A 15,163-nucleotide genomic window follows, 5' to 3' on the forward strand; every position below is an offset into this window, starting at 1 on the left:
ACTGGGCCTGGAAGGAACTGGATAAAGGCAAAGGCAATCAACTCCAGGAAAGTCAGATTCAGATCAGCAGGGACTGGGTGGACAGGGCATGCCACCCTCTGACCTCATCCATCACTACTGTTACAGGCTTTAGTAAGTCACACCAAGTCCCCAAAGCTGTTCTTCCCTCTCCTATGGTGTTAAGCTACATGAGCACCCCATCCCATCTATACATTCTCTAAAGGAAAGGCAAGTTGGAAAAAAGTTTCTTACCCTCTCACTAAGCAAACACAAGCCAAAGAAAGCCTCAGAGACAAAATAATAGCCCTCAAAGAAGGAATATCTGTGTGTTCAGATGAATAAAGCCAGTAAATGGAGAGGCATGTTAAGTTCTCATCATCTGGGATCCCCTAAAAAAGGAAAATAAATGTAGTTCTCTCCTCGCCCCACTTCTTTTTCTTTTCCTGATTGCTAACCGCACATAGGTAAAAAGTTATTTTTGAGGTAATTCAGTCCTGATATAATATTAAGATACTAGAATGCAAAATGTCCAAGTACCTTTTGGGGGTACAAAAAAGGGAAAACCTGGCTGTTAAGGAGAGTTAATAATATATCGAGTGCTGATGTTTTGTGAGGCACTGTGCTAAGCCCACAGTACTTCATGGACACCTCATATAATGAATTTAATTCTAAAGTATAGTGAATTATATACACATATATGTACATCCACACTTTACTATTCCAAACACTTCACAGTATATTATGCACATTTAGTAGCTGATCAAACAGGCACAAAATTAACAAATAACAAGTAAGGGTGTAAGATCCAGATCTCCTGAATTCCGTATCAACACTGACAGTGAATCATATTTGTATGCTGTCTTTCCTTCTATAGGTTAATTTTCATTTGTCTGAACTAAATTAATTTACAAGATTAAATTTCAATTTATATTATAAATGTTTATATTTATACAAAATATGTATTAAATGTGCTAAACTTTGTGCTGGCTCAGTGGCATTCTGGATTCAATACTATATCTCTAAGGTAAGACATTTTCCTCTCTAAAACACATGTACAAACAACAAAACAGGAGGGAGTCTTAATGAGAAGTAGCTATTTTGGAAGCAAATACATATAAAAGAAAACATTCTGTAAAGGCAAGACTCAAATTTCATAATTTGTCCAAACTTGAGGTTTGTGCTTCCTGGGCCTTCATAGTCTACACCCTGTGTTGGTCAGCTTGCCAACAAGATTGTACCATAAGGGACACTTCATCTAGCCCTGGCAGTCCCCTCCTTGAGTATTTAACACTGTTTTGTGCTGGTGTGGTAACAAGAAGTTCATGACAAGGTTTATATTTTAGTTTTTTTCTTGAGAAATCACAGTGCTTATTTTTTCACTCACATGGGATATTTATTTTACTATGTTAGTTTCACTTCTAATACATACATATTGAAACCATAAAGATAACACAGCAGTCAAGAACCAAATACATTGAGTGGTTGTCACTTGTCTCAATTCTGAAGAATGAGCCCCAATGCTTAGACACTGAGTAGCAGCAAGTAATTCACTGTAACATCAGATTTATTTGTTTTTAAATTTGATCACTTTGGGTGAAATTTATAAGTCCAAGAAACATAAAGAGATAAATTTCTTTCCTTAGACTTTGAAATATCTCAGAAAGAAATGTCAGATCTACTGCATTTAAACTAATTTATGATAGTTTTAAAAAGTATATAGTCCTTGGGGCACCTGGGTGGCTCAGTTGGTTAAGTGTCTGCCTTCGGCTCAGGTCATGATCCTGTGGGTCCTGGGATAGCAGGGAGCCTGCTTCTCACTCTCCCTCTGTACTCCCCCCACTCATGTGCGCGTTCTCTCTCTCACTCTCTCTCTCATCTCTCTCAAAAACAAATAAAATCTTAAAAAAAAAAGTATATAGTCCAACAATTTACATTTTCAACCACAGTAAATCCACTTAGTTTGACTATCTGATAGTCAACCATATCAGAAGCTGGGGTTCAAGGACTTATCTGCACCCCTATTAGCACATCTCATTCTAGTGAAGGGCACAAATCTATAGACAAAACAACTTCCAATTCAACTATTTGCACAAAATTAATAGATAAATGCAGTATTCAATTAAGGCAAAGTGTGGATACTATCCTCTTGATGTGCTACTCCTAACTGCTTGCTTACATATGTCTTACATGATCTTGGCTGTAAGCTCCATGTTACTTATACATTTCCCAAACTGGAGACATCATCAGCAAATTAAGTTATTTGAAAATTAAGTAGCGAAAATGACATTCACATCAGCTAGTCCTTTAACTTGAAATTTACTCTGTTACGAAGAGGCAGATGGTCTATGTATTTTACTAAACTGAGAAAAAAGAAAATAAATTTTAAATTTTATGGTGGCGCCTGGGTGGCTCAGTCGTTTAGCGTCTGCCTTCGGCTCAGGTCATGATCCCGGGGTCCTGGGATCGAGCCCCGCATTGTGCTCCCTGCTCCGCGGGAGGCCTGCTTCTCCCTCTCCCACTCCCCCTGCTTGTGTTCCCTCTCTCACTGTGTCTCTGTCAAATAAATGGACAAAATCTTTAAAAAAAAAAAAAAAAAATTTTAAAGACACGCTATGCCAAGGCCCTGCCCACCTCTTGGCCCCATTTTCTAAGACTTCCTGTCTTGTGCACTAAGTGATAGCTATCCTGTCCTTTCTGTTGCTCAAGCATGTCAAGCTTGTTCTAGCCTCTGGGCCTTCCTTCGCTCTTGCTATTTTCTCTGCCTCAAATGTTCCTGCCTCAATTTTTGCATTTCCTCTCAGTTCACATGTCATCTCCACAGTGATGCCTTCTCTGACAGCATATCACTCCAACTGATTTTGACCATAACACTCACCACTACCTGAAGTGTGTTTATTTACCCCTTTATGTCAGTCTCAAATGTTAAGGTATTTATGCCCAGAGTAGAAGCCCTGCCCCTTTTTGTTCACCACTGTGAACATGGTTGCTTGGCCTTTATCAGAAACTCAATAAATATTGATTAATGTAATGAATGCTTAAAATTAATCTAATGAAAGCACTCTGATTAAAGGACCAAATTTAGGAAACAAGACCTTGCTTCTTAATACCGATATTCCTAATTTAATGAAAATTTATCTTGAAGAAATTCAAGGTAAATAATAAATTAGGTTCCACATTCATTCTTGGGAATAGGTACCCATGCAATGCCCATGCCTGTGTGCTATGCCAGTTACACTCAGGGAGCCCAATGGCATCTGAGAAGCCAACGCGCCCTGCACCGTCAGTGACTGATGCACTCTTAACAAAGTCATGAAATATTGGGGAAATAAAGAGTTATCTTGGAAACAGAACAGTCAAAGCTTATTAGTCTACTCAGTTTTGTCAGCCAGCCAACATACAGTGCTCCCCACTACCCTCAGTAAGTCTTCAACTCACTAAGCAAAGCAAGCTAGTTCACCTACTCACTTTATATCCTGCTGTGTTTGGGGTGCAGTTAAAATTACATCAACTTGTGCAGGTATTCCTGATGTTTTATAAAGTGATCAGCAAGAGCAGATGGGGCAGGCAGGAGTATGAAAAGAATAATGAAATTGAATACAGATCTGGGAGTTTGAAAGAGGTCTGAGAATGATGAGAACCTTTGCCAAACCTTAAGCTTTAGAACGTACTGCTTCTTCCTTGAGAACAGCATGTGCTACAGGGTGGGGCAAAGTGATTTTACTGCCAGATTTTTGATGCTGTGCTCAATTTAGTTTTCATTGTTTGCACTGGGGGCTTATTTTGGTATCACTGGTAATATAGGAAAATATCTATTAATATTTTGAGTCTTTATTAGAGTTTAAGTATAAGCTATAATTTAGCTTTAGATAATCTTTTAAAAGTATGCTGAATTTCTAAGTGGGATTTATTTTTACATTCAGATCCTTCTCTTTATGTCTCCCCATACCAGTTTTCAAAGCAACACTGGTGAAGAATTTTTAAAATGTATCTACACCTAAAATACTGGAAATGCATTGAAAAGTGTGAATAATACAATCACAATCTTCATATGAACAACTTTTTGTTACAGTAGAACTTGTGAAAAATAAATATTGAATTAGCGAATCTTTCTTAATTTAATGCTTATTCTTTCTTTTTTTTTTTTTAGAGACCACATGCATGCGCACGAGCAATGCGGAGGGGCAGAGGGAGAGAGAGAATCTTAAGCAGACTCCATGCCCAGTGCTGAGCCCAACTGGGGCTCGATCCCTGAGATCATGTTCTGAGTCGAAATCAAGGGTCAGATGCCTAACTAACGGAGCCACCCAGGCACCCCTTATTATTAATTCTTGAGAATAAAACTATATATAATGGATTCAGATTCTTTTATAACATGCTGAAAATTTAACTGATACAGATGGTTCTCTTTTCTTCTGAAACTCTCATAAATACTTATACACTAAAAAAAACACAGAGGGATGATATCTACTAGATTTAACAAAAAGTTCTTAAAATATAGAGAATATTTATTTATTTATCACAGATTTTATTTTTAAGTAATCTTTACCCCCAACATGGAGCTCAAACCCACCACCCCAAGATCAAGAGTCACATGCTTTACCGACTGAGCCAGCCAGGCACCCCAACACAGAGGACATTTAAAAGAAATGCAGTATTGTTACTTTCAAATGCTGGTAATGAAGTGTTAACGCTAAATACGTGCTTTTAAAATTATTATTTTAATATAATTATATTAATTTATATAAATTGTAAGACTGTTATGTAATCAGCCCGTAAATTATAGGCAAACAGATATGGCTAATATGGGTTTATGGGCTGATTACATGAGTCTTAAAACTTATTGAACAGTTTGATTTTAAATAGCCTAAACATATTGTGGTACCTAGCCTTCAAGAAGGCCTCAATGACATCCAGCTCCTACATGAATCAAGTGTGTAGTCCCCTCCCATAGTGAACCAGGGGTGTTCTGGGTGACCAGTAGAATATGGGAGAAGAGATGGTATATGACTTCCAACATAATTCAGCTTTCATTTTGGTCATGCTCATTCTCCCTCTTGTAACATTCTCTCTGTAGGAAGCCCAACATTATGTTGAACAATCCTATAAAATGTCCAGAATATGAGGGTCTGATGCCTTCTAACTGCAGGAGTAGGCAGTGAGGAATTTGGCCTTTGGCCAATGGGCAGATGAGTAAGCCATCTTGGGAAGAGAATTTCTGGTGAAGTCAAGCATTTGGATAACTGCAGCCCTCACCAATAATGTGACTGCAACATCATGAAACAGCCTGGGCCAAAATCACCCAACAAAGCTACTCCTGGATTTCTGACCTTCAGAATTAAATGTCCGTCATTTAAACTGCTAAGTTTTGGTATAATTTGTTATGCAGCAATAGGTAACTAATATACATGTCCTCTTGCAACTTATCTACCTTCTTATCCACCTTGGCCAAAAGCCAAAATCAACTGGATAAGTTTTGATTGAAGATTATAGTTAGAAATAAGCTGTATTTTAGACATTTCTTAAGGAATGAATGAGTATGTAAAAATTATTTATAAAAGTATCTAATACTTATATATCCTGGTTTGGAATTTACCTGTGCAGTATTTTTTTCTTTAAAGATTTTATTTATTTATTTGAGAGAGAGAGAGCACAAGCAAGGGGAGCAGCAGAGGGAGAGGGAGAAGCAGGCTCCCTGCTGAGCACAATGCGGGGCTCAATCCCAGGACCCTTAGATCATGACCTGAGCCGAAGGCAGATGCTTAACCAACTGAGCCACCCAGGTGCCCCTTACCTGTGCAGTATTAATGAATAGTGTTAACACACAAAAAAAATATATGTAAAAGTCTAGAAAATACAAACTCATATTTTGTGACAGGAAATAGATCAGTGGTTGGCTGGAAATGAGAGAGTGGGGTGAAGAATTACCAAGAGGTCAGAGGAAATTTTGGGGGGTGATGGGTATGTCACAATCTTGACCGTATTCACAATCTTGACTGTATTGATGATTTTATAGGTATATACATATATATACGTCAAAACTTAACAAATTGTACACTTTAAATGTGTATACTTCATTTTCCAAAAATGTTCAATATAGCTGTTTTTCCTTTTTTTAATTTTTAAAATTTTTGTAAAGATTTATTTATTTATTTAAGACAGTGGTGGGGGAGGGGCAGAGGGAGAATATCTTCAAGCAAATGCCCCATTGAGTGCGGAGCCTGATATGGGGCTCTCTCATGACCCATGAGATCATGACTTGAGCTGAACCCAAGAGTTAGACACTTAACAGATTGAGCCACCCAGGTGCCCTAATACAGCTGTTTTTAAATACCTGACTACTATATCCACAATTCACCTAATTTTCAAATTTCCAGGTCTGAATGTTATTAGACTTTGTTACTTTGGGATCTAGAAAATTAAGAGATTGATAGTTTTATTATATATTATTCTATCCTTATATCACTGAAGCATTTCATAAGCTATTATAATCTGTGTTGGAAAATCTGATTCAGAGTACTAGTATAATCAAATCAAAACATCTTAAAATAATAGAAATTCATTATGGGAAACATGTTGAAAAATATGAAGATAGGTGATTTCATGTTCACATGTAGTCTTATAGTATTGAGAATAGTGGGAACTTCAAAGCACAGGAATTGAACAAATCTATAATGATTTTTTAAGGCCACAAAAGATTACCTGATACTTTCCTCAAAAGCTCATTTAGAGTTCTAGTCAACACTGTCCAGGAAAATTGACCCTTTAGCCTTTAAATCCTCATGGGTAAAATTTAAGTTGCATTTTTTGCTCTGAGCTCATAACTTTTCAACATAGATAAAAAAACTATCAAGGTGATGTAATCATATATGTCATTTGCCCATGTTAAAATCAAAGTTTCCACATTAATTAAATTAAGTAATTATTACAAAGATAGCACTGCATGCCAAACTAAAAATATATATACATAGATAAACAATGATAGCAGATGGGTTTATGTCATTTGCCTCCTTACATTGACAATAACATCACATTTAACCTATTTTAATGATATCTAAAATAGAAATCATTCTGGGGCCCCTGGGTGGCTCAGTCAGTTGAGCATCTGCCTTCAGCTTAGGTCATAATTCCGGGGTCCTGGGATAGGCCCAGCGTTGGGCTCTCTGCTCAGTGGGGAGCCTGCTTCTCCCTCTGCCTCTGCCTGCCGCTCTGCCTACTTGTGCTCTATCTCTCTGTCAAATAAATAAAATCTTAAAAAAAAGAAAAACAACAGAAATCATTCTAAGATTAAGAAAAATGGTACTTTCATACAATATCTAAGTAAAATTTTATGGACATCATTAATTTTGGTAACACATTCAGTAAAACATTTAAAATACAATATTCTGTAGGGTATTTTATTATTTTATCATAACCACAATCATCCTCTATTGTCAGGAAGCTGGAGAATTTTCTCTCCAAATATACTTTCCATATCTTTTTAAAAATATTTTTTATTAAATATTTTTATTTATTTACTTGAGAGAGAGAGAGAGAGAGCACAAGCAGGAGGAGGGACAGAGGGAGAGGGAGAAGCAGGCTTCCCGCAGAGCAGGGAGCCTGATGCAGGGCTCAATCCCTGGACCCTGGGATCATGACCTGAGCCAAAGGCAGACTCTTAACAGGCTGAGCCACCCAGGTACCCCTATTTTCTATATTTTTAAAATAAATGGAATGCTATCATTATTTTAATTCTACTATTTACACTTTTAAGATTAAAATGTTACTGAAAGTATCTGGTTTTCTTTTAGTAACACATACATACTAATTTTCTTAATCAATGATATTTAAAATATTGTTATCACTTTTTTTTTTTTTTTTAAAGATTTTATTTATTTATCTGAGAGAGAGAATGGGAGACAGAGAGCATGAGAGGGGAAGGGTCAGAGGGAGAAGCAGACCCCCCGCTGAGCAGGGAGCCTGATGCGGGACTCGATCCAGGGACTCCAGAATCATGACCTGAGCCAAAGGCAGTTGCTTAACCAACTGAGCCACCCAGGTGCCCTGTTATCACTTCTTAATTGCTGAATTCCAAACATGATTCCCTGGCTTGATAATGAAACCCAAATTGATTTTTTTAAATTATGAAATATTGAAAACATTATGAAAATGAGAAAAATATAAAATATCACCAGCTCCTCATCACCCAGATACAATAAACATTTTTCAAATTTTCTTCAAATTTTTGGTGTTTAAAGAAATGAAATATTACAGGTCAGAGCATTTCCTGCGCCACCCAGGGGAGCGAGCTCCGGGCATCTCGCAGTGTGGCCACTCCTCAGGGCCAAGAGTGGGGAAGCCGAGTTAGAGAAACCCCCAGACCTGAGCGCAGCCTCTTCCCACCACCCGAACCACTATAACCCTCTTCAACAAGGGCCTTTATTACAGTCTCTCAGCAGAGGTCAAGAACAAGATCGCTTCCAAGTATGATCATTAGGCAGGGGAAGATCTTCGAAATTAGACAGAAGAGGTGACAAGCATGCACACTGGCATCAACTTTCTGCTGGGCTTCAAAGATGGCATCATCTTCTGTGAGCTCATAAACTACAGCCAGGGCTCAGAGAAGGTTAATGAGTTCTCGTTAAACTGGCCTCAGTTGGAGAATATTGGCAACTTTATTAATGCTACTCAGGCTTATGGCATGAAGCCATGGGACATATTTGAAGCAAATGATCTTTTTGAGAATGGAAACACGACCCAGGTTCAGACTACACAGTTGGCTCTGGCAGGTCTGGCTAAAACAAAAGGATTCCATACGACATTGGGGTTAAGTATGCCGGAAAACAAACAAGAACGTTTTGAAGAAGGAAAATTAAAAGCTGGCCAACGTGTAAATGGTTTGCAACAAATGCGCCAGCCAGGCAGGTAGGACAGTATGGGACCAGGAGGCAGCTTTATGATCCCCAAATGCAAACTGACAAACCTTTAGAGCAGACCACAACTAGCCTGCATCTGGGCACCAACAAAGGAGCCAGCCAGGCGGGGATGTTAGCACCAGGTTCCAGAAGAGATATCTACGATCAGAAGCTGACCTTACAACCAGCAGACAACTCAACAATTTCTCTACAGATGGGAACCAACAAAGTTGCTTCCCAGAAAGGAATGAGTGTGTTTGGGCTTTGGGGGGCAAGTATATGATCCCAAATACTGCGCCACTCCCACAGAACCTGTCATTCACAATGGAAGCCAAGGAAAAGGAGCAAATGGGTCTGAAATTAGTGATTATCAGGCAGAACACCCAGATGAATATCATGGAGAGTACCAAGATGACTACCTGAGAGATTATCAATAGGGTGACCAAGGCACTGATTATTAGACTGACACAGAGGAGCTCAGTATTTAGCCCATTGTTTTTATTCAGTGAGAACCAAGCTAGCCTTGAGTAACTTTTATCTTGTCTTCCTAAAACACTATTATGCTTTTTGTACCTAAAGGAAATACTGCCTTTCATACATTCCCTTTTCCTTTTTCTGCCTCTTCCCTAAACAGTTGCCTTTTAGTGCTGTAAGAGTTCAATCCTACAGCAGAAGCAATAACTCGCATATGAAGTAAAAAGGAATACTATGGAAGGGGAGTACTCTTGTACAGCCAATTCTCTTATTAAAGACCTATGCATTTTTACAATCTACTTAATAAACTGAGATTTTCAAACAGTAGGAAGCTTTTTTTTTTTTTTTTTACAGTTTAGTATCTTGTTTCTATGTGGAGGACTAAACTCATGCTTATAGCTAAATGTGGTCTTCGGCTAACTAAATTTAAGATGCAGCATTTTAGAAATTTACATATCAATGTCTCTACATTATTGTTCACTAATGTTTGAATAAAATCCGGATCAGTGTGAAAAAAAATAAAGAAATAAAATGTTAGAGATGCAGCTAAGTCCTATTCTTCTGCCCCTTCCTCCTAGAGGTAAAAAGTGAGTTTCCTTATATTTTAATTTCATATGCTTGAATACAGTATTATATATTTTGTTTTAAGCAAAGAATATTAATGGCAATTCCCAGAAAGGCCAATTAGAAAAGATTTTCAACTTTACTCTTTATCAGGGAATGCAAATTAAAATGACAGAGAGCTACTCTGTCACCGCTCAGACTGAAAAAAATTAGAAGTCTGACAACAGACTTGAAGTAGAAGGTAAAAAGGAACTTATGCACCACAGGTATAAGTTGGTACAATATTTTTAAAGAAATATTTAACAATTTTTTAGTAAAACTGGAGATATTCCGTTGCTATGGCCCAGAAATTACCCTTCTAGGTATCTACCCGAGAGAAAGTGTCACACTTAAACACTTCAGGAGGCATGTAGAAGGACTGTGTTAATACATGTAATAGCTAACACTTGCACCATGCTTCCTATGCGTCAGGCACTGTTGCAAGTCCTTCCTGTGCTTTTACCGTATTATGCTCATAACATACCTACCCTATAGAAAATGTACCACATTTTACAGATGAGTAAACTGAGGCACAGCAGTTCATAACTTGCCAAGTCGCATAACTCGGTGGACCCACAAACACATGCAATCTAGTTCTGAGTCTGTTAACCACTACGCTGTAGGGGTCACAGAAGTACTGTATGGAAGAACAAAAGAGTGGAAATCATCCAAGAGTCCACCAAGAAAGGAAGGAACAAACAGGCAACAGTACATTCAAGCAGAGCAGAACAGCACAGCCAGTAAGATGCATAAGCCAGACTGCACACAGGAGCTTGCATACATTTCAAAAACCTAACATAGGGAGAACAGGCAAGGTGCAAGATGATTTGTACTGTATGATACCTAAAGCTATCTTTATGATTTATTTCAAATAGCTATGATGTAATGTATGGTGATTAACATAACATAATAAAAAAATAGCTAAAATAGCTAAAGCAATCTTAGGCTCTATTAATGAAATTAAAGAATCAAGAGCAAAAAAAAAAAAAAAAATGGGAGAGACTTTTTTCCCCTTGGGGTTAAGAATCTTGAATAATGTGTCAGTTCCAGGAATCACAAGATTGATCAACTAGACTGGATTTTAAAGTAAGCAGCCAGAATGATGAAGGATTTTGCAGCGGTTTGGAGTATGCATGCAAAGTCTCTCAAATGAGGGAATAAGGCTGCTTATGTGCAAGAAAGGACAATATTCTCCATCATCCCCCTCTTTCATCACAGACTTCCCATCAAATGTGTGGGTACGCACTTATGATAGGACTTATCTTTTTGACTTAGGACAATTCTCTTCATACAAAAACATTAATAAATACTACAACAACTCCGCTTAACTTTATATACATTAGATAGGGTTTTCTCAAATACACAGAAGGATGTTAAATCCCAACTTGTGCACAAAAAATAGTCACAGAAAACTACATAATAGTAAAAAAATATGGCTACTTTTACACAAACAGAAAAGGTTAACAAATGACAAAAAAAAATACATTTTAATTCTTTTTATATTGTAAAGTCTTAGAAAATAGGTCTACCAAGGAATTTCCCCCTCCTACTGAAATAGACCATCAACAAAAAAGTACTCTTAGGAGGAGATATACTTACTTAGGAGGAGATTTCAGCACTGAAAGCAATGATCTGTACAAGGTCATAGAATTAAGCTCTTTTTCCTCACTACCCACATGAGCCTCCTCTGCATAATAAACAATGGAGGCCTGTAAAGAGCCCACAATGTTGACATCAGTTCATCTAGACCATCAGCCTCCACAGAGCAAGATTACTCTTTATAGAAAAGCAGTCAATCTAAAACAAAGATCTCTGCTAAGAAAAGACCATTCTAATAAAGACAAATCTTTGAAAGATAAAGAAGTTAACATGAGTGCTGACACGCATGGCTAAAATGTTAATTTTCATGGAAACTTAATGGACATATAAGTGGGGGTATATTAAATGTTAATTACTCTTAATCTTAGCTGTTGAAAAAAATGCTTTAGGTTTGGGTGTGGCAACTCCTTTTGAAAAGCTTGTTGGCACTCCAGTGTAGACCTTGCTATGATTTCTTTCCAACATTGGACACACCTTGTTCAAAAGACAAATGACTCATAAGAGGCCACAATCCAAAATGTGATATTCAGCATTTAACTTGCTAATGATACCCCAGAAGTAGCCACAGCTCCTGCTGTGAGAAAAATAGCAGACAGGGGATTAAAAATGATGGCTTCTCTATTTCACTAGAATCAGTTGTGCAAGAATAGTAAAAATACAGTTTAAAGAGTGTCAGATAAGGTAATAAGGAGAAAGGCCACAGGCGGGTTGTGAAAGTGTGCCAACGTCAATACATGTTACTCAATGTTTGCACCACTTAACAAAAATAAGCCAAGCATAGAAGGTGAAAATGGTTAGATGAGAAAGGAGAAAACACACCTGAAACGAGTGTAACATTGTGTGCCAACTACACTTCAATTAGAAAGAAAGACAGAAAGACAGAAAGACAGACAGAAAGAAAGAAAGAAAGAAAAGAAAGAAAAGAAAGGAAGGAAGGAAGAACACAAAGGACCTAATGTAAGAACTGAAAAGCAAATTTGTACTACAATGATTAAAAACACCAAGTGTGACACTTGGTATCCGGTATCAAATACCTATGTATTATCAATGAAAAAAGGCCAGCTAGGACTTATTTCTTCCTCCAAAGTCCATAAGCATATTTATGCATGTTTTAACATCATTTCAATTGTTGTACAGAATTTTTTATTTTAAATACTGGCACAAGCCACAAAAAGTTGCTAATATATATTTGGTTTACCTATTCATTCTTTCAATACAATTTTGTGAATTCTATGATGTGATGTCATAATGATGGACCCCTTTTTTGCTCTTATGAGCTCACAGCATAGTAATGGGCAGAAACTTACATAAATATTTCTGTTTAACAATAAAATTATGCTATCATAGAGTTATATGGGGATCAGTTTTCTATTAAAGCTCACTCTTACTCCTAGAAGAACAAAATTATTTTATTGCTATCCAGTTCTACTAGGATAAAAGTGATGCACTAGATCTCATGTACATTGAACTCTGATAATGTAATGACCCTTTCGTGTACATATGATTTTAACAGAACCCCAAGGAGAAGACAATATTCAAAATGGTGAAATTTCAGGAACAACAATCAAGAGTTAATGAATACCTTTTAGTTGTTTTTGCTTTTATAACCTCCCTCAATTCAGAGTGTGTAGGCAAATGGCCATTTTACACCTGTATCTAAGGTCAACCTTGTGTTTGTTCTTTTTCCACATAAATTTCTGGAAGGCTGAATTTTTAAAAATTGTGGTACAAAATCTTACTGTGAATTACACAAGTAAAGGAAGTTAAGGGTTGGCTAGTTAATGTTGTTAAATATTTATGTTAAACCATATAAAAGGATGACAGATGAAATACTGGGTAGAGTTGAATTATTACAACTCTAAGTTAGGTTTTAGTTTGTAGGTTTCCACTTTCAATATGAAATCAGTTATTATTAAAAGTCTCACCCCATCTAACATTTATTGGCCCTACATTAAGGACAAACAAACTAAATCTAAACCTTAATTAATTCATTTAATAAATATGCATTGAGTGTTTTTTACTGGCTCAGCACTGTTCTAGGTGATGAGTATACAGTAGTAATGAAAGCAGCCATGGTTCTCACCCTCCCGTAGCATACGGTCTCATGGGGAAAACAGCAATGAATGAATAAATAACCACAACATGCCAAGTACTATAGAGGAAAGGAAAAATGAACTGGGAGAATACTGTGTGCTGAGGATGAGGGAGGTCTGAATAAAGTAAATGATGAGGAAGGTCTCCCTAAGAACGTGACACTTAACATGATCCCTGACTTGAGTGAAGGGATCTGCAATGTGGGGAGCCAAGGACAAGGGAAAAATGTATTCTAGGAAGAGGCCACTGTACCCACAAATGTTTCCAGACAGGGGACCCTCAGGGAACCAAGGCAAAGTCATTGTGGCTGGAGCATAGTGAGTGAGGGGCCGAGTGCTGGGGAAGGGGGCAGACTGATGAGGCCCACCACGCTGGCCACACACTGCTATAGAAGCCACACTAAGATGTGTGAACTGAATTTAAAGAGGAGTGGGAAGCCATTAAAGGGTTTCAACAGAGGACATACATGACATTTTTAAAAGATGACACTGATTTCTCAATATAGATTAAGTTGGAAGCAAACTAAAGGTGAAGCAGGGAGACCAACTAGAAGCCAATTTCAGTAGTCACATAAGGCACATGGTGGGCTAGAAAAAAGGTAGTGGATGGGTTTGGAAAAAAAGTATATGAAGCCATGGCATAATCTGGAGGTAGGATCAACAGAACTTGCTGATAGGTTGGATACTGTGGGTAATGTGCAGGAAGGAATGAATAATGCTGAAGAAACTCTGGGAAAGATGGTCCCAATTATTGAGATATGGAAAAATGTGGGAGGAACAAGTTCTGAGGGAATATTAAACATTTTGTTTGGACATGTTAAGTTGGAGATACCTATGAAACATCCAAGAGGAGAAATGAGGGGCAACAAAGTATATAAGACCAGAGCTTCAAAGAGTGGTTTGTAGTGGAGATATAAATTTGCAAGTAATGGAACAAACAAATGGTACTTAAAGCTATAGCTAATGATGAGATCACTGCTGGAGAGTGGGGAGGAGTGTATCTACAATTCCAGCATGCAGAAAAATTTCCTGGGGCAATTCTGATTCAGTAGGTTAGGGGTGGGGACTTTGATTCTGCATTTGTATTAAACTCTATAGGTGGGTCTCATCCTACTACCATTCTGTTAAATACTGTCATAGAAACAGAAAGTAAGTGAGCCCAGCAGTGAACTAAGACATTCCAGCAATTGGTATCTGGCCAGAAGAGGAGTCTGAGGAGCTAAAGCCATAGACCTACTAGGAGAGAGTGGTCCATGCAATCTATACCATCTTCAAAGGGAAACTGAAAGGTATCTGTCTATTAGGTACTACTAGCAAGACTCTGGTCAGGGTTCCCTTGAGCAAGTTCCTATAAAACAGTGCCAAGAACAGGCCTCCAGAACAATAGGTTGGCTCAAGTGCTCAGTAAATTTGTGCTTTGTCATTGTAAGAAGAAAACACAGACAATATCAGCAACTGGATTGCGGATGCCTTCTAAGTATGACTACTGCTATCCTAAAATCA

General features: G+C 37.7%; 1 protein-coding gene and 1 pseudogene across 1 annotated transcript in view; one reads left to right on the forward strand and one right to left on the reverse strand.

Annotated features, from left to right (window-relative positions):
• The window catches only part of ADGRV1 (adhesion G protein-coupled receptor V1), a 538,587-nt gene that overhangs the window by 239,832 nt on the left and 283,592 nt on the right, over window positions 1–15,163 (reverse strand). The gene's annotated exons all lie outside the window — the stretch shown is intronic.
• LOC116632247 lies at window positions 8,265–9,352 on the forward strand (annotated as a pseudogene).

The sequence above is a fragment of the Phoca vitulina genome, unplaced genomic scaffold (assembly GCF_004348235.1).
Source record: "Phoca vitulina isolate PV1807 unplaced genomic scaffold, GSC_HSeal_1.0 scaffold6, whole genome shotgun sequence".
In the NCBI taxonomy this organism is placed as follows: domain Eukaryota; kingdom Metazoa; phylum Chordata; class Mammalia; order Carnivora; family Phocidae; genus Phoca; species Phoca vitulina.